Below are 26,724 nucleotides of genomic sequence, written 5' to 3'. Positions count from 1 at the left end.
GCATCTTGGAATATGATTAGATTATCAGCTTTATGGTTTTCATTCTCACAAAATAAAAGTTACCAATGAGAGACAACAAAAGGGACGAAGTTGTCCTTATAATCTATGTGAATTTGACGGAAATATTTAGCTTATTTACAAGAAATGGGTTATTAGATTACCTCCTCATTTTGTGTAAAATCACCACTTACTCATATCCCATATTGCTGTTATTTATGAAAACAGAAAACCATATCCGGCTACAGAACCAACATATAAATGAGAAAAATACTGGGCTGAAATAAGAAAATAACATTATAATTATAGAGCAGGAAATACAAGTCAGAAACCCAAAATAAGTTCAGTGTATGCTGAAAATGTTAGCATTTTTCAATGTGCTTAAAGATAATTACATTGCAAACATAATACAGTTTTTACCATCGTTTCCCAGCTGAAAGGTTTAGGGATGTTTGTGTGCTTACTTTAAATCAGGCTTGCATGCTTGCTTGAAATTTTGTGGTGTTTTCATAGCATCAGAATGTATACAAATAACAAAATGAATAGTTTTATTAACTAGTACTTACTATTGAATAGTTTCCATTATCCAATGCCTACACAAGTTATCAAGTAGTACTTTTTAGGTAATTATGTTTTAAGTTTTTTTAAATAACCATAAAGCACTCTTTTACACTGATGTCCAGCATAAAACAAATTATTTTTCTAATAGGATATTTAACAATATGTTTTAAGAGACTTAATGTCCACACTCTGTAATAGGCAGCTTCACTTTTAGAAATGTGTTATAAGGAAATAACGAGAGAGGAAGTCAAAGGTGCATATATGTCCATGGCAGCGTTATCATTATTAAAAATAGTACAAAACCATCTAGCAGAGGAATGATAAAATAAACAGTGCTGCGTTCTTATTGTTAGCTGGCATATAGACTGAACTGCTGAAACCAAAAGGCCCATCTAAACAAGGTTTACTTCTATCATGTTATATTCTGGAGGTTTACTGGCTGGCTGTACACCACAAGATTATCTAAGGCCTGGGTTTCCCCTCTTTTTCCAGCAGTCTCTAGGGTATTATACTTGCTAGCTTCTCCCAGCTCACCACCACCAAGACCTTTTGCCAGCTCATGGGAGGGGAAAAAGGAAAAAGGGCAAGAAGCTTGCTTTTAAGGAAATGGCCCAGAAGTTTTATATCTTATTTATTTGTTTGTTTGTTTGGGTTTTGTTTTGTTGCTTTGTTTTTAGAGATGGGTCCCGCCGTGTTGCCCAGGATGGTCTCAAACTCCTGAGCTCAAGAGATCCTCCTGTTTCAGCCTCCCAAGTAGCTGGGATTACAGGCATGCACCACTGCACCCAGAATTGTACTGTTTTTCTGCCCACATTTGCATGGTAAAAATGTAGTCACATGGTCATACACAGATAAATTAAGATGTTAAGGGCTACCCCCTGCATTGTGAGAGTGAAAGAAATATGAAAATCACCATGCATAACCTTGAAAACATGTTAGGTCTAGTACCAGTTACAAAAGGTAATATACTGTATGATTCCATTAGTGTGAAATGTCCGTAATAAGCAAATCCATACAGACAGAGAGTAGCTTAGTAGTTGCCAGGGACTAAGGGGAGAAGAGGTTTGGGGGTGACTGCTAATGGGTGTAGGTTTTCTTTTGGGGATGAGGAAAATGCTCTAAAATTTGATAGTGATAATGGCTACACAACTCTGAATATACTAAAAATCACTGAGTTATATACTTTAAAAGGATGAATTTATGATATGTGAATTATCTCAATAAAACTATTATAAAAGAAAAATTTCCCAGTGCATCAAAGGACAACAAGGAAGCTTTTCTCCCTCAACCATGGCTTGGATAGAAGAGGAAACACTCTAGCCCAATAATTTAAAACCAGAAATCAGCTTTTATGTGGCCTGACTTTATGCTTCTTGTGTCCATTAAACCTCTAGTAAGGATTTACTCTCAAGTAGCTCTGGCTCTGCTGCACCTCCAGATGTCTAGCAACAGCCAATGTAAATTCTTTCTGGAAATAACAACATCAATCCAAGCCTCAAATCATTTCATAGATAAAAGCCCAAAGAAAATGAGTAACTCATAGCGTAAAATATACAAGGGAACTAGGCACCATGAGTAGGAAGCAGTGAAACACCCAGGCATCAGCTGGACCTGAAAAGATTAGAGGTATTAGATTTATTAGACAAATATAAAATCACTATGTTTAAGATGTTTAAAAAATAGAATTTTGGCAATATGAGCAGACAATAAGCAGATTTATAACTAATTATAAAAATTCTAGAAAAGAAATAAATGATAAGTTTAAAACTATATACATTTATCAGCAGATTTGACTCAGAAGAATTAGTGAACTGAAAGATATAAAAATGTTTCCTGAATGAAACTCAAAGAAACATAAAGAAAAGATATCACACAGAGAGAAAGAGAGAGAGGTGGGAGATCAAGATGTAAGAAAGGTTAGAATAGTAAGTTTAGCATACTTCAAATGACAGTTCTAGAAAGATAGAATCGGGAAGAGGCAATATTTGAATGTATGGTAACTGAGAATATTCCCAAATTTTTGCACCCATGGCTTTAAGAAGCACAAAGCATCCGAGCAGTAAGACACTATCCACACCAAACACATTAGAATGAGACTGCTGAACAACAAGAGGAAGAAAAATCTTAAAAACAGCTAAAGAGGGTGGAAAAGGAAACCATCTTGAAGCAAGAGCAATTAGACTGACAGCTCATTTCTTCAGAAGAGAATTTAATTTTATCCTTCATGCGCTGAGAGAAAATACACAGTTAAAACTTTAGACAAATTAAATTTAACAGAGTTTAATTGAGCAAAGAATGATTCGCAAATTGAGCAAAGAACAATTTGCAAATCAGGCAGCCCCCAGAACCAGAATAGGTTCAGAGCCACTCCGGGGCTGCCACATGGTTGAATAACATTTACGGACAGAAAAAAGAAAGTGATGTATAGAAAATGGAAGTGAGGTACAAAAACAGCTGGATTGGTTACAGCTCTGCCTTTGCCTTATTTGAACCTGCCTTTGCCTTCTTTGAACAGTTGTCTGTGGTTGATTGAAGTTTGGCTTCTGTGATTGGCTGAGACTTGGCTACTTGTTACAAGAGTAGGTTACAGTCTATTTATATACCAAGTTGAGTTTTAGTTAATTATGTATGGGGAAACTTTTAGGCAGAATTTAAAACATGTAAAGAGGCAGCTCTAGGCCAAATTTAATTTAACAACACCAATTTATAATTCTATGCCCAGTGAAAATATCTTTCAACTTACAAAAGTAAAAAGTGCCTGTTTGTCAGAAATTCTTTAAATCTCAAAATGCAACAGAAAATGTATTTTATTCAAACATCAAGAATGAGAGGGTTTTGCAGGGGAAAAAAACACAAAAGCAGCAAAGGGAGAGCAGCAAGTTTGGTGGGCACCGTTCAGGCAAGTCTTGCAATCTTGCAGAAGGGAGTTGTTTTTCCTTTCAGTTTGGCCCATCCCAGGCCATACATCATGTTCTAGGAATTGCTAGCTCAAAAGAGTAATTTAGAGGGAGTGCATTACTTTCTCAGCATCAAAGAACAAGACAGTAGGTATTAAGTTCAGAGCAGAAAATGTTACAGTTCTCCACATCCCTCTTCTTGGCCAACGTGCACAAAAATCAACACTGACCAATCATAATGGGCTCTCTGAGATAAAAGTCATTAGAATGGGAGGGTGAACTTCAGGGTTAAAGTTTCCTTGTACTTCTGTTCAAGATAATGTTCTGGGATCATTTATTTGGAAATTATGTCACTGTATAGCTTAATGATCATAGAAATTATGCATTTAATGGGAGGACTTCTTATGAAGAGGAAGAGCAGGTGCATGAATAATCTGGAGAACTGCTGAGAGCCAAGACTCGGTTTCTGTTTGAAATGCCTAAAATCAGAGGTCCCAGCCCTATCCACCCAATGCAGAGTATATTCTAGTAAAAGCCATGTTGTCCATGCAGAAGAGATTCTGGCTGGCTTCACATCAGAAAGATTCTCAGGGATGCACATGCAGCAGTCATTTCCAAATAGTATGAGTACCCCCACTCAAGAGGCTAAGACAAGAACAATGTTGTGGTTATTTACATCCTTTGCAATTCCATATGAATTTTAGAGTCAGCTTATATTGCCGAGATTTTGATTGGATTTGCGTAGACTCTATAGATCAATTTGGGATGAATTAATGTCTTTACCAATAAATCCATAAGTTAGGTACATCTCTGCATTTATGTAGTCTTGAATATTTTTCAGCAATGGTTTCTAGTTTTTAATGTATAATCTTGCATGTCTTTTGTCAAATTTATTTCCTTTTCTACTGCCATTATAAATGTAATTTTCTTTAATTCAGTTTCCAATTATTTCATTATGTATAAATAGTATGTAGGTTTTTATGTACCAATTTTATAAAATGCAGCCTTGCTAAATTCACTCATTCTTTGTGTTGGTTCCATTAGATCTACATATAAGATGGTGGTGTTTATAAACTGTAAGACTTTTAATAGACAATCATTGTATATCTTTATGGCCCAGACAATATGAAAGATTTTGCTAACTAGTTATAGAAAATACAGGGCATAAAGGAAAATATAGATAAATGTCTACTTAAAGTTTATAATTTTGGTTCTATTTAAAGTTTATAATTTTGGATACCATAGAGAAAGTGGAAAAGAGAAGCCCCATGTTGATATAAATTTACAATACGGCTGACCCTAGAACAACACTGGTTTAAACTGTGTGGATCCACTTTTATGTGGGCTTTTTTTTTCTCCAATAAATACAGCCACCCCTCAGTATCAGTGGGTTCTGCATCTACAACAAAACAGGATCAAAAATACAGTATTTGCAGGATGCAAACCCCACATATACTGACTTTTGGTATCCATAGGGCCAACTGTAGGGCTTGAATATGTGTGGGTTTTGGTATCCACGGGGATCCTGGAACCAGTTCCCTCACGAATACTGAAGGTTACTGTATATACACCTAGCAGAGGCTTAGTATCTAGAATTGTGCAGTCCAAAAGGGTAGCCACAAGTCACATGTTTGAGCATGTGCAGTGTCTTATACCAAATACATGTCAGATTTCAAAGTCTTAGTATGAAAACAAAAGAATGTACAGTAACTTGATAATTTCTATATTAAATACATGTTGAAATTAAAATATTTAGGATATATTGGGTTAAATAAAATTAACTTCACTTTTTTTTTTTTTTTTACTTTTTGAATGTGGCTAATAGAAAATTTAAAATTATATTTGTGTCTCATGTATATTAACAACAATCCTGATTTATAATATGTCTAGATGTTCCTATGAATCGATCAAAAATAGACAAATAGTCCACTTGGAAAACAGGAAAGAATAGACACTCTATAAAAGCAGATACCCAAATGGCCAATAAATATGTGAAATAGGGGATCAAGCTCTTAGTTAATCAATAAAATGCAATTTAGAACTATATTGGCATACCATTTTTTTCAATGAGATTAATGTATACTTAAGAAATGTTGGCTAGGTTGTAGTACGAAGTTTTCTGTCCTCCACTGCTAGTGAGAATCTAAATGGTTTCAGCTTCTTAGGACACAGTTTGTATTGTCTATAAAATTGACTGTGTGCACATACCGTATAATGCCGCATTTCTATTTATTCTGTTTCCCTGTATTTATTAGAGAAGTTCTTGCACTCATGTACCTGGAGATGTTAAAAATATGTGCGTAGAAGCATTATTTGTAATTTTTAAAAACTGGAAACAAGAATAGGGGGATAAATACACCAGGGATAGTCTGACGTATTTTCATAGAAGTATATATCATGGTGTACTCAAAAATAAACTGTAGTTAAAGGCATTAACCTGAATGAATTTCAAAAGCATAATACTAAATGAAACAAGTAATTAAATAAATCATATATTCCATTAAGTTCAAAAACAGACACAACCAAGTGATACGTATTTTTAGGAGTACAGGCATAGAAAATATCCTATACAGAAAAACAAGGATATAAATAACACAAAACTCATGATGGTAATTGTCTCTGGGGTCAAGGGAGGGGGATCCAATCAGAAAGTGGTTCATAGAGAGCTTCTAAAGTCTGATAATGATATAGTTCCTAAGCTGGTTGGTGAGTAAATTGGTGATTATCTTATTATCATTCTTTAAAGTATACCTAGATAACGTCTTTGTATGTATGAAAGACTTTAATAAGTTAAAATAAACTGTAAAACAACTATGGCATCAACCCAATTTTCCTTACACACACACACACAGAGACACAGATTTTTAAATACGTATTAGAAAAGAACTCTAAGGAGGCATATCAAAATATTTTTTATGGTGATAAGACAGCTACACGTAGAAGAGTAGTTGAAGTCTGAGTCTGGAAATTTAGGTTGCAGGGCAGCTTCGATTGTTGAGCTACTTTCCAGTACAAATCAGCATTCTGTTAATTGTGCTTATCAAAATATCAGCATCATTATATCACTACAGACCTAAACTTGCAAGGTTGCATATTTTAGGAAAGTTTTAGATGCTTCCTAAAGTTTTACACATGCAGAAAGCCATGATTGGTCCATTTGATGTACAGTAGTCCTCCCTTATCCATGATTTCTTTTTCCATGGTTTCAGTTTCCTGTAGCCAAACCCAGTCCAAAAATGTTAAATGAAAAATTTCAGAAATAAACAATTCATAAGTTTTAAATTGTGTACCATTGAGAAGTGTGATGAAACCATAAGCCGTTCTGCTCATTCCCACCTGGGATATGAATCGTCCCTTTGTCCAGTATATCCATGCTATCTCAGCTACCTGCACCTTAATCATTTAATAGTCTTCTCGGTTATCAGATCTCCCATTGCAGTATCATTCTGTTTGTGTTCAAGTAACCCTTATATGTTACTTAACAATGGCCCCAAAGCATAAGAATAGTGATGCTGGCATACTCTTATAATTGTTTTTATTTTATTATTAGTTGTTGTTGTTAATCTCTTACTGTGCCTAACTTACAAATTAAACATTTTCATAGGTTTATATGTATAGGAAAAAGACAAAGCATCTATAGGGTTTGGTACTAGGTATGAGGATCTTGGAATGTATCGCTCACATGTAAAGGTGAACTACTGTACGTAAGTCACCTAGAGGTAGAATAATTTTTATTTATGTACCCCAACAAGTATGAGTAATAGAATATTATTTGTATTATTATGTAATTGTGCTTGGAATTCATAAATTACTACATTCTCATTCCTTGGCCAAATTTCTACAATGGAATTGGCAATACTACATATTACATTATTACCAAGTACATTTTGTAGGTGATAATACTGCTCTTTTCATCAATCCTGCTCTTTACATGATGGATGCATGGCTAGCAAATAAAAGTGAATTATCAGTAAATTTGGTGCAGTTGGCCATTTGGTTTTTAGATAATGAGGAAATTAAAACTAGGCCTCCCAACTGTTTTCATTCACCTAACATCATGTCGTTTCTTAACAGACGCCTTCTCTTGTCTCTTACCCTTGCTATTCATTCATTTGCAAGCTAAAATTTATCCTAACGTTACCAAAGATAATGCTTACATTACTAAATAGAAATGCATAACTTTGTGATTGCATGAAGATAAAACTTGTTTCAATAGGAACTAAAGAGGAAGCCAAGAAAGTATATCAAAATGTGATTAAAAGATTAACAAAAATACTATGCCTGAGATAAATAAACTGAAGGAAAAAAATAATCTCCTAGAAATCCAGATGAAGGACTTCTCTCTCCTTTAGAGAACACATTGTATCCACAGGGAATATTGTACTGTGTAAACTTCATAGAAGAAAAAGCATTCCTTTCTGTCCTTGGGACTGGCAGAATGCATACATCTTTAATCATAACAACAATAATTACTGTTGCTTTAATACCAATGTCATTTCATGAAAGCATTTTTAAATGAAAATATCATGTCTTAGGTAGGTTAAGTAACTTGTGGAGGCTACTGGTGGAAGGTAGTAAGTGGTGAAGCCAGAATTCAAACCTGAGTCTGCTACAATGCAAGGCTTGTGTGTTAACCTTCGTATAAAACTAGCCATATACCCAAATCCATCTAATTTCCTCTGCAGCTTTGAACCAGATTGAGTCACTCCTAATATATAGAACAGAGATTCACCTTAACATCTAGGTAGACTATGTTGTTTTACTAAATTACAGAACCTCAGTGTTACTTTAAAAAAAAAAAAAAAAAGGAAAAACCACAGAAAATATGCCTATGTCTCTGATTTGTTTAAAAAATGTTTTGGCTATTATGATCACTATGACAAGAACAAAGGCAAGTGGGCAAAGAACTAGCTCAAAATAGTTCATTTACTAAAATCTCAATTCCGTGAGTTCTGTCTGAGGAAACAGTCATTGTACCTGTTATAGGAGAGAGCGGATTTAGATATAGACCACTTAACCCCTTGAGTAAAGATAGTGCAAAGAATGATTCACTCACCAAGGCTGAGCCCAGATTTAATACCCTCTGTCTGACGTTTCCCCAATTCCTAAAAGTTTATGACTCTTGATTTGCTGTGCTGTGGTCAGGGCAGCCAGATGGATTGACTGTCCTAAGCTCCAGGGCTGGGTATCGTGATCTCCTGTGCTTTATATGCAAGGACCTATTTTGAATGCACTCCAGATGCCTTGTAACCCCTTCCCTTATAAGTTAGAACACATGACCAGCTCGAGACCTTTCTGGGTGTACTAGTCTGTTTTCATGCTGCTGATAAAGACATACTCAAAACGGGGAAGAAAAAGAGGTTTCATTGGATTCACAGTTCCACATGGCTGGGGAGGTCTCAGAATCATGGCAGGAGGCGAAAGACACTTCTTAAATGTCAGGGACAAGAGAAAAATGAGGAGGAAGCAAAAGCGGAAACCCCTGATAAACCCACCGGATCTCGTGAGACTTATTCACTGTCATGAGAATAGCATGGGAAAGACAGGCCTCCATGATTTAGTTACCTCCCCCTGGGTACCTCCCACAATACATGGGAATTCCAGGAGATATGTTTCAAGTTGAGATTTGGTGGGGACACAGCCAAACCATATCATTCTGCCCCTGGCCCCTCCAAATCTCATGTCCTCATATTTCAGAACCAAGCATGCCTTCCCAACAGTCCCCCAAAGTCTTAACTCATTTCAGCATTAACCCAAAAGTCCACAGTCCAAAGTCTCATCTGAGACAAAAAAAAGTCCTTCTGTCTATGAGCCTGTAAAATCAAAAGCAAGGTAGTTACTTCCTAGGTACAATGGGGATACAGGTATTGGGTAAACACAGCCTTTCCAAATGGGAGAAATTGGCCAAAACAAAGTGGTTACAGGCTCCATGCGAGTCCAGAATCCAGCAGGGCAGTCAAATTTTAAAGCTCCAAAATGATCTCCTTTGATTCCAGGTCTCACATCCAGGTCACACTGATGCAAGAGGTGGGTTCCCATGGTCTTGGGCAGCTCGACCCCTGTGGCTTTGCAGGGTACAGCCACCCTCCCGGATGCTTTCACAGGTTGGCACTGAGTGTCTGCAGCTTTTCCAGGCACATGGCACAAGCCATCAGTACATCTACCATTCTGGGGTCTGGAGGATGGTGGCCTTCTACTCACAGCTCCACTAGACAGTGCCCCAGTAGGGCCTCTGTTTAGAGGCTCCAACCCCACATTTCCTTTCTGCACTGCCCTAGCAGAGGTTCTTCATGAGGGCCCTACACCTGCAGCAAACTTTTGCCTGGGCATCCAGGCATTTCCATACATCTGAAACCTAGGCGGAGGTTCCCAAACCTTTATTCTTGACCTCTGTGCACCCACAGGCTCAACATCACATGGAAGTTGCCAAGACTTGGGGCATAGCTCGAGCTCTACGTTGGTCCCTTTCAGCTGTGGCTGAAGCTGCTGGGACACAGAGCACCAACTCCCTAGGCTGCACACAGCAGGGGGATCCTGGGCCTGGCCCACGAAACCACTCCTCCTGGGCCTCCAGGCCTGTGATGGGGGGTGCTGCTGTGAAGGTCTCTGACATGGCCTGGAGACGTTTTCCCCATGGTCTTGGAGATTAACATCAGGCTCCTTGCTACTTACACAAATTTCTGCAGCAGGCTTGAATTTCTCTGGGTTTCTCTTTTCCACTGCATGGTCAGGCTGCCAGTTCTCTTTATGCTCTGTTTCCCTTTTAAAACAGAATGCTTTTAACAGCACCCAAGTCATCTTTTGAATGCCTTGCTGCTTAGAAATTTCTTCTGCCAGATACCCTAAATCATCTCTTTCAAGTTCAAAGTTCTACAGATCTCTAGGGCTGGGCAAAATGCTGCCAGTCTCTGGTAAAACATAACAAGAGTCACCTTTGCTCCATTTCTCAACAAATTCCTCGTCTCCATCTGAGACCACCTCAGCCTGGACCTTATTGGTCATATCACTATCTGCAGGTTTTTCAAAGCCATTCACATGTTTTTAGGAGGTTCCAAAATTTCCCCCATTTTCCTGTCTTCTTTTGAGCCCTCCAAACTGTTCCAGCCTTTGTCTGTTACCCAGTTCCAAAGTCAATTCTACATTTTTAGGTATCTTTTAAGCAATGTCCCACTCTACTCGTACCAATTTACTATATTAGTCCATTTTCATGCTGCTGATAAAGATATACCTGAGTATGGGTAGAAGAGGAGGTTTAATTGGACTTATCAGTTCCACATGGCTGGGGAGGCCTCAGAATCAGGATGGGAGGCAAAAGGGGCTTCTTACCTGGTGGTGGCAAGAGAAAAATGAGGAAGAAGCAAAAGCAGAAACCCCTGATAAACCCATCAGATCTCTTGAGACTTATTGACTATGACAGGAATAGCATAGGAAAGACTGGCAACCCCCATGATTCAGTTTCCCCCTGGGTACCTCCTACAACGTGGGAATTCTGGGAGATACAATTCAAGTTGAGATCCGGGTGGGGACACAGCCAGACCATATCACTGGGGAATCTTCTACACAAGGTAAACGCGAAGGTTTCTCAACAGCAGACTGCCCATTACTTTATAATCAAAGCATAGCAAGACTTCCTTAAGTTAAAATGTGCTTTCCCCCGAGATTTTTGTCTTTATGTCCTAAGATTTGGTCCTATTTCTAGGCATAGTTCCGTAACTATAGTTACTTTGACCCCATAGTTCCATAACTGTAGTTACTTTTACTAGAATCCAAGATAGAGCCTAGACATTGGGTAATTTCCAGTTCCTGTATTCATAAGACACCTATACCTCAAGATTATCCATTGCATAGTTATTCAGAAAATTACTTATTACCAGGTATTAAAGCTGATCTCCTAGGCACCTCTGCAAATACAGACAAATGTACTAAATCCCTTCCTTCAGGATATGTCAGGGTCCTATGCAAGCCCACCCACTAACTTTTGCCCATTGCTACCATATCCTTTCCACCTATTCTAAAGAGAAACACAACAAATGTCTACGAGTATCTCTTTTATGTTGTATGCCTGTGTATGTGTTTGTGTGTGTTAGAAGTAATTATGGTATTAAAATACAACTTTCAAAACTTGCTCTGGACTATAATATAGAAAGTCATGTCAAGAATAAAGGATAAATTTAATTACTAATTCATTCTCTCCTTACATAAAATCTCTTTGAAAATAAGGAAACTTCAAAACTGTGAGACAGTATTTTGTTACATTCATCAAATGGTGAAAATGATTCTAAACAAATATGTATTGAGCCCCAACTGTGTGCCTGCCATTGTACCAGACCCTGGGGCATAGTGGTGACAGTGGCAGGTGATGTGGAGGAGGTGCTGTGGAAGGCTGGAGAGGGGCAGGCCAGACTGTGCGGGGCACCCCCAGTGGAAACCAGGCTCTGTTTAGGAGGCTGGGTGTGACAGTAGGTGTGACATGATTTTCTTTGCTCCAGTGCCAGGAACAGATTAGAAGGGAGGATAGAGTGAATTTTAATAGACCTGTTAAGCTATTCACTCACCCAAATGGTAGAAAACTCATCTTTGATTTGGAAGGATTGAGACAGATTTTTCTCAGTTTTATAGTTTTGCTTCATTGCTGATAGTAAGGTGCTTTAGAACTTTCTATACAAATCAGGAAGTGAGAAAAAAAGGCAATTGCAGTTAAAATTCTTAATCTGTAAAGCTATTATGTTTTCACTTTAGCGGTAATTTGAGATGAAATAATGTGAAACTGCCTTACAGTTTACAGTTTTATTATAATGACTTTCCATTTCATTATTTACAAAGTTCTTATATGTCAGTAACTATTGGCACAAGTTCTATTTTAAGTAATTGTTGAGACACTATGTATTCTCACTCTCTAAGCAGCTTCTAGGGGAAGTTTTTTTTTTTTTTTTTTTTTTTTTTTTTTTAGTTCCTTACTGACATGACTGTATCAGAGAAAATCATTATGTAGCTCTATGTTTTTGTGTATGTATTATTAAAAGACTGCTTAACACTGCCATCTTATTGCATTAGAATGACTGTTCTCCTTGTAATACACTTGTAGGATTGACACCACTGCTCTCAAATGAGTTATCTAGTTAATGAGATTGTTATATGATATTTTAACTTCCAGCTCATGCAGGCATCCTTTCTGTTCTAATTATTGTTTTGTGCTTTTGGGGCAAAATGGATACCCAGTCAAAAGAAAATATAGAGGACACAGAGGCTCAGACCTACCAAGATGCCGCTCATTTTAATTCCTAATGCTCTTCGAGAAGCATTTTATTCTGCTCATTTCTGGATGAAATTTCAGGGGCTTACTTCACTGCTGTTATTAAAAAGAATGCTAACTTAGGGGAGATTTCAAGCGGTTTTCATTTCATCTCTTTTTCCATTCAAATTCCATAAAAAATTATGCACCTCAAGAGAGGTTTCCACATATATCTGAACTGGTAGGATGATTATGTTGAAGGAGAAAGAAACAGAATATTGGATTTGAAACACTGCCGCCTCTGTGTAATCTTGGGAAAGTCACTATACTTAAAAAAGACTTGTCTCATTTGCAAAACGGGAATTTGAATGGTCATCAGAATTAAATGAATTAATATATGTGAACTGTGTTTTGTTTATGGTAAGGCCCTATCCAAACGTTAGTCAATTTCATCAAATGAGGAAGTTACACCTACTTAAGGACATTTCTGTTGGGAGCACAACTTTCATAAAGAACTCACATTTGATGGAAAACAGCTGTAGAATGGATTGAAAAGAATCTAATAAACAAAGTATGCCATTGTTTGCATCACGATAGCCCACAGCGATAAATCAGCTTGCATTCATTCTCAGGCACCTGCAGATACTGTGCAGGCACTCTTGCAGTGGAAAGAAAATAAAATCAGAATACTGGTGTAGTTTGAAATTTTTAAACCTTAGGATGATGCAGATGGATTTTTCAACACTTATGGTAAAGAAATGTGTCTCTCCTTTTACCACCCCAGGCAGGCATGTTTTAAATTAAATAGACACAGATTTCTTAGAGTTCAAGAAATTTCAACAGCATATATGTGTCTTCTGTGAGGCTTACCATGTAGTGAAGAAATTGTCAGACGACAAAAGATCAGCCAAATGGGAAGCAAAAAAATAAGTGTTTTAATTGACATTTGCATTTACATTTATTGAGCAATTGACTGTGTGTAAAATGTTATGCCAAGTACTAGCCCATGAGGCCTAGAGAAGGAAAAGGGAGATAATAGGTATGGTGCTCTCACTGAAGTTCACTATCTAGTGAGGGTCATAAAAGTCCCTAAAATAAACCAGGGTCCTATGCGAGCCCACCCACTCAGGCAATCGAGTAAACCCGTAAGTATGGAAAAACATCAGTTCTCTGAACTGAAACTTGGGAAGGATGCCGCAATAAGATGGCGGTGTTAAGCAGTCTTTCCCATTTCAGAAGGATATTTGAGAACACTGCATCCAATATGTTTATTTTATAGGTAACACAAATGAGGTCCAGTGAGGTTGAATGACTTGCCAAAGTCTCAGAGCAAAACTGTAAGCAAAACCAGTCTTCAGCAGCACCTGCCCACGGGCTACCCAACTGAGAGCTTGTGGACACTGAGATCCAACTTATGCCAGCCCTTGGGGGCCAGCCATAGGGATGACTCTTCCTGGGGGAAAGTGTCTCGTATTCTAGTTGTCACAAAGGTAGGTATTACCTATGTCTTCATTCTGACTCCCTGGTTCTTTTTCCTGCAATTCATGGTTTTTCAAACATTTCCCTTCCTCATTATTAAACTCTTAACCTAAAAAGTAACTCCCAAACTTATATAAACAGAGTTTTCTTGGAAGCCCTGCCAACTTAAACTCCTCCTATACCCCTATAGATGTTGCTAAATAGTTTTGTGTTGCAGACTTGCTGTTTTTCAATCATTGGTATTTGATAGCCACTTGCTTTGGTATCTTAAAGGATGTCCAACCCCTGGGGCAATGTATAGACTCCCGTGTCAAATAAATGAGTGAAGAAATGAATGAAGACAATGAGTTCAATAGAGTCTATTTTACTGGTTCCCAGTAATTTAATAATTTAATGTAATAATACTTTAATAATAACTATTTAATGATAAAAACCATTTTTAAACCAGAATAACACAATATAAAATTAATATAACTTATCACAGGGATAAAGTTATTTCTTTAAAACAGGGTTATGAGTGGCCCTCACATGAGTGCACTGTTCCAAAGAAATAACTTTGTCCCTGTGATATGCTTTTTTGATGACTAGAATACGAGACACATTCCCCCAGGAAGAGTCATCCCTGTGGCTGGCCCCCAAGGGCTGGCATAAGTTGGATCTCAGTGCCCACTAGCCCCTCAGCTGGGTGGCCTATGAGCGGGGTGCTACTGAGAACTAGTTTTACTTACAGTTTTCTCTGAGACTTTGGTAAGTCATTCAACCTCACTGGACTTCAATTCTGCTATCTATAAAATGAATATGTTGGATGCAGTGTTCTCCAATCTTCTAAAATGGGAAAGATTCCCTTGTCTCCCTTGCAGGACATACGATGAAGGTGTGGCTTGCCTCAGTGCCCTGCTGCTCAAACCTCTAGGGGAGTATACAGACGGGCAGGCTGTGTGTTTCCAACCCCATAGCAGCATCTGGCATTGAATGTTTACGGCTGAAGCTCCAGCGGGCGTGTGTAACAGGGTGCTCTTTCAGTTTAGCCATCCATAGGTGGCTAATGTTAGTCAGCTCAATTAGACCCATGCCTTAAAGAAAGGACAGAGGGCTTTCTGTATCCTGGGTTTCTTGCCTTGGTGTACTCGAAGAATCGGATCACATGTGGGTTTGGAGAATCAGTGCAAGGTTTTATTGAGCAGGTTTTATTCATTCAGTGGCCTGGGCCGTCCTGCAACTGCCACAGCCAAACTGCATGTCGTTCTGCCAGTCGGTGGCCCTGCCGGCAGTGCTGGTGTCTGTCGATGCTTTCCTCTTGCTGGCCAGCCACCTGTGTGTTCCTCCATTGATGTGCTTCTCTCGATGTCCAGCCACCTGTGTGTCTGTCTAGGGTCTTGGGTTTTTTTATAGGCACAGGAAGCGGCTGTGGCAGGCCAAGGTGGTCTTGGGAAGTGGAACATTTGGCCAGGAAAAAAAACAAATGTCTGTCCTCACCTAGGTCCATGGGCACAGGCCAGGGGTGGAGCCCTAGCCAGGGACCACGCCCTGCTTTACCCAGCACTTCCCTTCCATATCGTTTAAAGGGACCACATTCTTCCCTTCCCAGCATGTCTCTTCTGTATCACTTCTCCGATGTAGATTTCTATAATTTGATGACCTTTATCTAAAAATAATCATTTTATTTCTCATAACTCGAGTCAAAACATACAAATGAAATTATCCTGAGTTTGTTGCTATTATTTCAATTGACTGTTTCCCTACCTTTACTCAGTTTAGTCACATCTCTCCTTTTCACCCAGAGTCCCTCATGTAATTGGCTCATTATGGCAAGAAATAAAGGAAGAGGGAAGAAAGGAAAGTGAACCATAAGTAGAATAGGAAAAAATAAGGGTTTTTTTTGAGCAACAAGTAGATTCTGAATATGATTCCAAAAGGAATTTCATAAAATATGAGCAGTATAGTACAGCATAGTTGGAATAAGTATTAATATATTACCTTCCACAGCAATGGAAAAGGGAGAAAAGTCATCTTAATTTTTTATGCCGTATCTATAAAAAATTGGGAAAAAAATAGGAATGGAGTTGCACAGCCAACATAGAAAAACCTGTTGGGTTTTATTAATTCAAAATCAGGATCAATAATCACTATCTTAGGACCTAGCCATCACTTTGTTACAACTTTTCATGTTAAGCAGAAAAGAGACATGCTTGATTTCCTCAGTTAATGAAAGTTTTATAATAAAGGTACATAGGAAAGTTAAAAAAAAAAAAAAAAAAGGAAAAATATCTCAACTTCACCCATCCCAAACTCGTGGAAATCTAGACTACGGCTCAGCAGACTGGCAGCAATCTGTGCTTCTTGTCTATATTTTCCCCAGTCACTGTCAACTCTGTGACCCTTCTTTACCTCATGGCTTCTATTGCAGTATGGCCTCTGCTTACTGGCTTCTGCTCACTGGCTCTGTCATTTCCACTTCTGTGTCACTCTGTCCTCTTCAGATATCCTCAGAGAGAGAATATAAACCATTTGCCACATCATTCTCTGGTATAAAGCACCCACTCCTTGCCAAGCTACCTCCTAGGGCACTGGCCAGGCTGTTGGTGGCCTTTGTGCCACACATAGTAATGGCCAGACAGGCAGGTCTTAGGGGAGAGCACTACCACTTGTGCTTGGTGGCGAGGGGGCCCGTCAGCTGTCGGCAGAGGCAGGCCCTACTGCTTCTAAGTGGGGAAGCAGTGTAGTGACCATGCAGTATAAATATGGAAACCAGCATTTTGAGGCCTTTGGTCAATATGAAGGAAGCACACAATGGAGAAGATGTGTAATTCCCTTTCTTTCAGTGCCAGCTGAAGCAGGAGAACGGCTAATAACTGGAATGCCTGACTTTATTATGGGAAAAATTGTAGAGGGAAGCAACAGTATGGAAAAAGAGGCCCAACATTAGCTGTCTATGGGTCACTAAACTTTCTCCCATCTTCTCAAATTAATATTGTAACAACTACAGTTTGAGTATTCCTGATCCAAAAATCTAAAATCCAAAGTGCTCCAAAATTCCAACTTTTTGAGTGCCGACATGATGCTCAAAAGAAATGCTCACTGAAGCATTTTGGATTTTGGATTAGGGATGCTCAGCCAGTAAGTATAATGCAAATATTCCAAAATCTGAAATCCAAAACCCTTCTGGTCTCAAGTACTTTGAATAAGAGACACACAACCTGGTTAAGTTCAACCATGAAAACAATCATTAATTAATAAATGACCTCCTCCTCCCTTAATTTTTTATATTTCCAGTCACTGTTATCTACATAACTTATTCTCTAGGCAGTATTTGTAGTTTGATATCTTCTCCACTGCCAACTTTGTGACATTTTCTATGTTTCCAGGTAGACTTTATGAAGTAGGCCATGGCCTTGCTTGCTTTGGATCGGATGACGCAGTAAGAGAAAGAATTTCAAAGTATTTTCTTATGAATTAATAGAGTTGAAACATTTTCTTAGACCATTCAAATGCCATTGTGGACCCTCCCCAAGGCAGAGTTCAGGGCTCCTCTGACCCAGCAGCCTGTTACTTTCACACTGACCACAGAACTTCAGGAACATAGGAGGAACTGGAGAGAGAGAAGTAGGCCACTACCACATCCTCATGTCCTGGATTTTGCATACACTTATTGCGTTGCTTGTTGGCCAGTTTGGTGCCAAAATGAAAGACACCTACGTTACCTAAGACTTCACTTTCAACAGTCCTCTATCCAGACCAACCTTTGTGGTTTTGGCCCAGTTTCCTTTAAAATAATTATTTCAATGGCTGCTTTTTTATTCAGTTGTTGTACCTTAATTGCATTAACTACCCTTCCACTGTGGGAGACTTTTATGCTTTCTAATTTTCTATCTATGTTAATCTTGTGTTAAATGAAAGTACAGAGAAAAGTACATTGTTAAGCATATAATTTCCCACTTAGGTGATTTCCTAAAGATAATACACTTTGGATATCAGACTGAGACAGAAGGGATGCATATTCTAATGTCCAAATTGCCAAAATTCTTTCCATAAGGAGATTATGCCAATTTAAATTGTTACCAGAATTAGAGACGGTACCAGTATCCCTGTAGTCTCACAACTTTTAAATGTTATCATTGTTTTCATTTGCGTCTGTCTAGATTCCATTCATCTGTTTTCCATACTTAGGGTGCATAAGGTAGCTGATATACTGATAAGGAGTTTAGGTGCAATGATTTATTTTGCTCCAAATTTCTAATGCTTTTGAAATTTACCCATGTCTGTGATTTAATTGTCTTAATAAGGATTTATTAGAAAATAATAGTAATTGACAAAAGAATAGCTTTTTTGTCTTGCCTTTAAATGACAATCCTCTGCAGGAAAATTACAAAAAGAAAAAAAGGACTAGACAATGGGAAATCATTAAAAAGCAAGATTTTCAACATGGTCTGCACATTGCAAGCTAGGGAACCATATGTTTCTTAAATTGTTCAAAACCACAGAAATGTTATTAGAGTTTAAATGCTAGCTTGCCACCCTTAAGTTTATTTCATGTTAGATTATTAAATAGGAAATATGCCTACTGAACAATAATTGAAAGTATCTGGGAAGTAAAGGGCCAAGTTTATAACAGTAAGTTTTCCTGGTTGCTTTGATGGAATGCCCAAAATTTAGAATTTCTTATAACTTGGGTTGCTTATAGGAAATTTACATCATCCTAATTCTCTGACTGGGAATTAGGATTTTGCTTCTTTAGTTCTCCTCAGATAAGATGAAGGTGTCCTATCCTAGAGACATACTCTATGCCTTCCTAGGTACCTTTTCACCACTACCCTCAAATTGTAATTGTGTAATTATTATCATAAATTTCTATCAATAAAGAACTATTAGGGTTAACTTTCTATCAATAAAGAACTATTAGAGTTAACTTTTAGAGGGATATCTGTGTTTTAAAGTGATAGCTTAGGGACCTTAAACAGAAAAATCATAGTCTTGCATCAGGACCTGGAAATAAAATTGTGCTTCACTGACACTCTTCAATAAAGAATTGGCAAGCTTGTACAGTAAACCAGGTAGAACAATGGTAGATGTGTCATGAAAATTATAGTAAGCTCTCCCCGTTCCAAAAATCTGGATCGTTTATAAACTTTGGGAAGAGAATGAACTTATATAAATTTATCAGTGATTAGGACTGAATGTATAAAGTTGGAAGTTTTGTATTTTAAACACAGGTCCTATTTCTTTTACCCCACTCCCATATATAAACCTGGAGCAGTCAAATTATTTCATCATAGAGAATAAAGGGGCAATATAGACAGCATGTCCTGTGTAGGAAGGAAGGAATATACTACTTATGGCTAACTGTGGCAAGAACAGTTGTATATTTGCTTAAGTTCCTTTGGTTATTTCTTAGTTTTAAAACTCTACAGATATATAGATGGTGGAGAGGTAACATTAAAAAAGGCAGAAATAGCTCTACGTATGAACTAGTTTGGTGGGTGTTGAGTGGGCAGGGAAGCATTGTTCCACCTTCAAACAGAGTTGTTAATTTCTAGATGGTATTACTAAAGGGAGTACTGTGGGTTTCATGATTGGAACGGGGAACTGATGATTTATTTGGTCGATGCGTCAGGTGTTAGTCTAGTCATTCTGCTGGTAAAGATTAGTTCTCTCCCTCTGCCAAAATGAGACATATTTCACCTGATTGCATGCAATTCTGCTGCTTTGTCTACTGCAGTGCCCTCTGAGCAGCTTCCCATGATTGCAGTCATTTTCAGGTTTTGCTCTAGGATGTGGTGAAGAGGTGCCACATCTGAGAGCATGACTTTTTCTAATCCCAACCCACATACTGATGTCAAAGTATTTTTGCTCCTTCTTGGGAGCATTATGTTCTTCTACCAGCAGTTGCCAGGAAAGCATGAGGATATTTTGTGATAATGTTTGAAATCTGCGTTTTCATTTTTTAGTTGGTATTTCTGTTTATATTTTGAAGGTCAGGTGTGATGTCACATTCTCAGTGATTAGCTATCTACGTATTGCTGAGTGTGTAACTCAGCCAAGTCAGTGCCTGCAGTGCCTTCCCAAAATCAGCACGAGGATGACGAGGGGCTACTTGGCCTTTTTTGTGCATGTAAACGTGTGTAGCCAGATGGTGAAAAGCTTCATCCGGGCAAGCACAGAGTCCACTCTAAAATGTCCTACTTACCATGGCCAAAGAAGGAGATCACCCAAGGAATTGTGAAAATAACGAAAAGAGTAAATAGGAAATTGTTCAGTGAATTTTAGTTATTTCCTTATTTGTAAGTATTGCTCCCTACAGGAGCCTGCTTATTGCCTTCCTGCCTTTTTTCTTCCCTTTCTTATTTTCTTAAGATCTTCATGACTCGAAAGACTATTTCATTATTGGGGATTATTGGTCAAGGGACATCTAATGCTGTTTTCTACTCACAATTAAACAAATGCAAATGTGAAAGCTTCATTCATCATTCAACATTTGTCTCTACATAGGGTATTATGATGAACAATAGATTTTTTTTAAATAAATAGGTGACTATTCTATTGGCAAATAATTATAGATTGTATTTTTTATGTGCCAAGCAGTTATCCCCTTATTTAATCTTTGTAGTCCTATTACTCAATCTTATTCTACAAGAAAATTGAGACAGGAAGGTTAAGTAACTTGGCCAAAGTTACAAAGTTGATAAGAGATAGAACTGAGATACGACTCATGCAGTTCTAATATTAGACCCTGTGCTCTTAACCCCTGTGCCATGCTGTACTGTCTGGGATGAAATCTCCGTACAGCAGAAGGAGTATATTAACATATGACTATACAGAGCACTACATGATAATGACATAGATGAGGAAAATGAAAAGGAGTTGAGAGGAAGGAAAGAATATTTCATACAGGTGAATGGGTAGCATCCATACAGGCCTTGAGTGAGAAGGTAGGAACTAATGGTAGATATTGACAGTAGATGTCAGGAATAAGAGTTTGCCTTCAGTTATAGGAAATGTCATGAGTAGGAGATACTGGGTCTAGAATGTAAGTTCAGAAAATAAGTAATCTAGTTGGATAAAAGGACTGTGTATAGAAGTACAAAATAAGATAGGCTGTAGCCACATTTTACAGGCCATTTTGTAGACTGCTGGAATAAGGAGAACGGAGCTTTTTGAGCACTGAGGTTGCCAGGGCGCTTTAAATTGGTGGGATGTGAGTTTGAAGAAAAGAATGATAGTAGCAGGAAAGTCAGGAAAGCTGTATTCATTTACTACTGCAACACACATTAATAATATAGCACTTCCTGTGGGTCAGGAATGCAGGCATAGCTTAGGGTCTCACAAGCCTACAATCAGTGTGCAGTCTGGAACTATGGTTTCATCTATGACTCAGCTGGAGAAGGATTTACTTTTGTTAGCAGAATTCAGTAATTTGTGGCTTTGTGCTGAGGACTTCCGTTTCTTGCTAGCTGTTGGACAGAGGCTACCCTCTGTTCCTTCCACAAGTCTCCCAGCGTAGGCATCCCACAACATGGCAGCCCGCTTCTCCAAAACCAGCAAGGGAATGACAGACTTCAGCTCAACAACACTGGAATCTTAATTACACATGTCCTGTCACCTTTGTATATTCTGTTGGTTAGAAGCAAGTCCCAGGACACTCTCACACTCCAGGAGAAGGAACTATACAAGGCATGAAAATCTGGAAACAGGCCAGGTGTGGTGGCTCATTCCTGTAATCCCAACACTTTGGGAGGCTGAGGTTGGCAGATCATGAGGTCAGGAGTTCGAGACTAGCAGGGCCAATGTAGTGAAACCCCGTCTCTACTAAAAATCCAAAATTAGCTGGGCATGGTGGCATACACCTGTAGTCCCAGCTACTCGGGAGGATGAGGCAGGAGAATTGCTTGATCCCAGGAGGCAGAGGTTGTGGTGAGCCCAAATCGCACCACTGCTCTTCAGCCTGGGCAACAGAGTGAGACTCCGCCTCAAAAAGAAAAGAAAAGAAAATCGGGAAATAGGAATCATCAGGGTTACTCTAGAGTTGGTCTCCCTGAAAGGCAGAGGCAGGTGATGGGACACATACAAAGAATCTAAATTAGGGTGGTGTTAATGCAAATAGAAAAGTCAGATTCAAGAAATTATGTCTAGGAAATAGTATTTCTTGCCTATACCATGTAAAGTTCTTTGTGTACATTATCTAACATAAGCATCAAAATATTTAAGGTAGGTGCCAGGAAAATCCTTATTTCACAGATGATGACACAGCTTTGAGATGTTAAGCACCTAGAGGTCACATATATCCTAGCCTCACATCTGGGTGTCCCAGCCTAGATCCGAACCTAGGATGTCAATGCTGACACTCAGTCTTGGCCACTCTTCTTTACTTGGACTTAAAAGTATAAAGGACCTAAGAAAAGTGGATAAGAGGAAAATGAAGATAATCCAAGATTTTAAACCATTCTAATTTAGGGAAAGGTGGTGTTAACTAAAATAGAAATGTCATGAGGGGCACTAGTAAAGTAATGCTTATGCTATGCATATACCACATGCCAGGCAGTGTGCTAAGCACTGAGTATGCAGATGTTCTATGCTTATGCAAACGGAAATATTTAATGTTCCCAACAGACCATGATACAGTCCTTTCCCTGATTTTATAGATTGGGAAACCAGACCATGCCAGTGCCCACTAAACTCAAGGTTTTGTAAATGCGCCGGTTATTTTGTTCATAGCTGTTATCTCTGACATTATGTCTGACACACGAAAATGTTCATTATATAAGTTTTGGAATGAATATATCTAGTAAGTGGCAGAGTCACGATTTGAACTCAGAGCAGCCCCATGCTCCCTCCTGGAGAAGTCATTTCATTGTAGTTACATTGCATTTAAGTCATGGCTGGATGTAACTGTTCATAGTAACTCTGCTATTTTAGGTATTTAAGTACCTAAATTCCATCAGTGGAACTTGGGAGAAAGATCAAGGCCATAATAAACTATTGAGGACCGTCCACATGGAAATTATAAAGTCCTAAAATTAGATGAGATGATTATGAGAGAGGGTATAGGTCCCAAAATAGAACCTTAGAGGACACCTATATTTAGAGGCTGAGAAGAGGAAGAGGCACTGTAAAAAGCAATGAATACATATAGGTCAGAGAGCTAAAAAGGAGATACGGATATAAAAGCAAAGAGGGAAGAGAAGGAAGGAGAGTTGTCAGCAAATACCAAGCACCACAGAGTAATCAAAGAACATCAAGATTAAGACAAGAAACCTGAATTTGGAGATTAGGAGATAATTGATTACTTTTGTGTGAACATATCCAGGAAAAGAGACCATGTAAGAGTTAGCCAGCATCTGGGAGGGTGGAAGAGTCGGGCTGTGAAAGGAGGAGTACGTAGTCAGGAAAAACTCATGAGTATAAACTTCTGGTATTTCAGGAGAGCTAGTTGTAGGAATATGAGAGGGGTTGAACATTTGAGTAGGAGAGACATTGTGTATTGTAGACCGAAGGGAAGGCTCAAGTAGGAAGAAACTAAACAGGGCAGAAAAAGAAGAGATATTGGTGGAATGTGATCGAAGAGGAGGCAGAAGAATGAGATGCAAGACCACTGATAAGAAGGGCAGTCCTTAGGGTGAGACACATGTACCCCTGAAGGGAGGAAGGAAGCCTACCTACAATATTTTGTCAAAAGCTTTTTCTTCCTCAAATATTGAGAAAAATATAGAAAAGTAGAAGTTGATAGAGAAAAATTGATGTTTAATGATCCTCAGTTCCTTAAAATTGTTAAAATATCTGTTCTTCAAATTCATATGTATCAAGTCCTCCAAAGCATCTCCAGATTCCTGGTTTTATTTTATTTTTCTCAACTAAAATTGATAAATTTTCTCAAAAAAAAGGAGATCCAAGTTCATCTACATAGGAAACAGAAAGATTTCAGGACTATAAGATGGTAAGAAATATTTTAATTAATTGAGTCAATAGTTAACAGAAGTTGACTCAATGTCTACTCTAAGATAAACAGATAATTCATTAGAGAAGACAATAAAGGATAAAATAAGCATCATTAGAGAACCAACTGAGATGCAGCAGCATGAACTTTTAATAGAGCCCAACAGCATGGTTTCATAACACTGGTCAGTTTCTGAGAAGTGGTTGTTGAAAGAAGTTAATAATGCCACACCAGGTTGAGAACTCAAATGGTGAAAATGGCAGGGAAAAAAAGAGGGAGAATGGATTCTAGAGGCCAGTGAAAACAGTATATACCTCATTGTATTGTGTTTCCTATCACTGCACTTCATAGACATTGCATTTTGTTTTACAAACTGAAGTTTTCCGGCAGCCCTGCATCAAGCCAGTGTACTGGCACCATTTTTCCAACAATATGTGCTCATTTAGTGTCTTTGTATCATGTTTTGGTAACTCTCACATTATTTCATACTTTTTCGTTATTATATCTGTTATGATGATCAGTATTCTTTAACGTTACTATAATAATTGTTGTGGGGCATCACAAACTGCACCCGTAATAATTAAGACATCAAACTTAATTATAAATGTTGTGTGTGTTCTGATCATGGCACCAACCAGCCATTTCCTTTTTTGTCTCCCTCTTCTGGGGCCTCTCTATTCCCTAAGATACTACAGTTAATAACTCTACGATGGCCTCTAAGTATTCAGTCGACAGGAATAGTAGCATGACTCTCACTTTAAATGAAAAGCTAGAAATGATTAAGCTTACTAAGGAAGGCATATTGAAAGCTGAGATAGGCTGAAAGCTAGGCCTCTTGCACCAAATAGCCAAATTGTGACTACAAAAGAAAAACTCTTAAAGGATATTAAAAGTGCTACTCCAGTGAACACACAAATGATAAGAAAATGAAACAGCCTTATTGCTGATATGCAGAAAGTTTGAGTGGTCTGGATAGATGATCAAACCAGCCACAAAATTCCCTTAAGCACAAGCCTAATCCAGAATAAGTCTCTAATTCCATGCAATTCTGTGAAGACTGAGAGAGATGAGGAAGCTGCAGAAGAAAAGTTTGAGTCTAGCAAAGGTTGATTCATGAGGGTTAAGGAAGGAAGCTGTCTTCACTTTGCACCTTGTTGCAAGGTGAGGCAGCAAGTGCTGATGGAGAAGCGGTATCAAGTTATCCAAAACATATAGCTAAGATAACTGATAAAGGTGGTATATTAGCCTATTCTCCCACTGCTATAAAGAACTGCCTGAGACTCGGTAGTTTATAAGGGAAAGAGGTTTAATTGACTCACAGTTCCATAGGGCTAGGAAGTCTCAGGAAACTTACAATCATGGAGGAAGGGGAAGCAAACATGTCCTCTTCACATGGTGGCAGGAAAAAGAAGTGTCAAGTAAAAAGGGGAAAAGCCCCTTATAAAACCATCAGATCTCATGAGAACTTATTCACTATCATGAGAACAGCATGAGGGTAACCATTCCCATGATTCATTGGATTTCTCCCACAAGATTCTCCAAGATAATGTTATTGTTATTGGAGATTATGGGAACTACAATTCAAGATAAGATTTGGGTGGGATGCAGCCAAATCGTATCAGGTGGCTATACTAAACAACAGATTTTTCAATGGAGATGAAAATACTTCTGTTGGAAGAAGATATCATCCAGGACTCTCACAGCTAGAGAGGGGAAGTCAATGCCTAGCTTCAAAGGACAGGCTGGTTCTCTTGTTAGGATATAATGCAGCTGGTGACTTTTAAGTTGAAGCCAATGCTCATTTGCCACTCCAAAAATCCTAGAGCCCTTAAGACTGGCTAAATCTATTCAACTTGTGCTCTATAAATGAAACAACAAAGCCTAAATGACAACACTTATGTTTACAGCATAGTTTAGTGAATATTTTAACCCACTGTGGAGACCTGCTCAGAAAAAAAGATTCCTTTCAAAATATTACTGTTGATCGACACTGGTCACTCAAGAGGTCTGATGGAGACATACAAGGAGAGGAACTAAAAATAAATGAATGTGGCAAGAGAAGAAAGGAGGAGGACTGAGCAGGCACCCAAATCATCAAGAGAGGTGGAATGTTATGATGAGTTCATAAATAATATAACAATAGGGCTTCGATGACAAGGTTCAAAGTTAGAGGTGAAGGAGACAGAACAATAGTCTAAATTGACAATAGGGGATAGGAATGCTTTTGAGGCTGGTAACATCTTCAGGGGCAATTAAGGTAAAGAATTGGAAGTTCAACTTCAGAATTAATCAAACTTTAGGATGCTTTGCTTTACTATGGATTAAGAAGGCAAGGTCATCAGGGAGTGACAGGTAGCCAAGCAAGGACACAAACCAGGAAGGGAGAGGGCTATCTGGAATCAGAATCAGTTACTTCCCTCATCCACTCCATCACCTTTTACAGGTTACCCTTCTAATTCTTAAAATAGTCTGCAAAGTGTTATCCCCATTTTATCTGATGAAAAATATCTGGCTCTGAAATTTGAATCTTGTCCTGATTGCAAATTTTGCTACAACATACTGACTCTCAGTGGTACCGAAGTGTTACTACAGCTTCTAGGGACTAACTAGAAATCATGTCTAATTTATGA

The 26,724-nt window shown here is 38.3% G+C and overlaps 1 protein-coding gene across 1 annotated transcript in view; it reads left to right on the top strand.

The window, feature by feature from the left end:
• Window positions 1-26,724, top strand: part of SLC2A13 (solute carrier family 2 member 13) — a 351,864-nt gene that overhangs the window by 312,756 nt on the left and 12,384 nt on the right. The gene's annotated exons all lie outside the window — the stretch shown is intronic.

The sequence above is a fragment of the Cebus imitator genome, unplaced genomic scaffold (genome assembly GCF_001604975.1).
Source record: "Cebus imitator isolate Cc_AM_T3 unplaced genomic scaffold, Cebus_imitator-1.0 Scaffold477, whole genome shotgun sequence".
Lineage (NCBI taxonomy): Eukaryota > Metazoa > Chordata > Mammalia > Primates > Cebidae > Cebus > Cebus imitator.
Note: the sequence above shows the minus strand (reverse complement) of the source record. Positions and strands in the feature narration are given on the sequence as shown.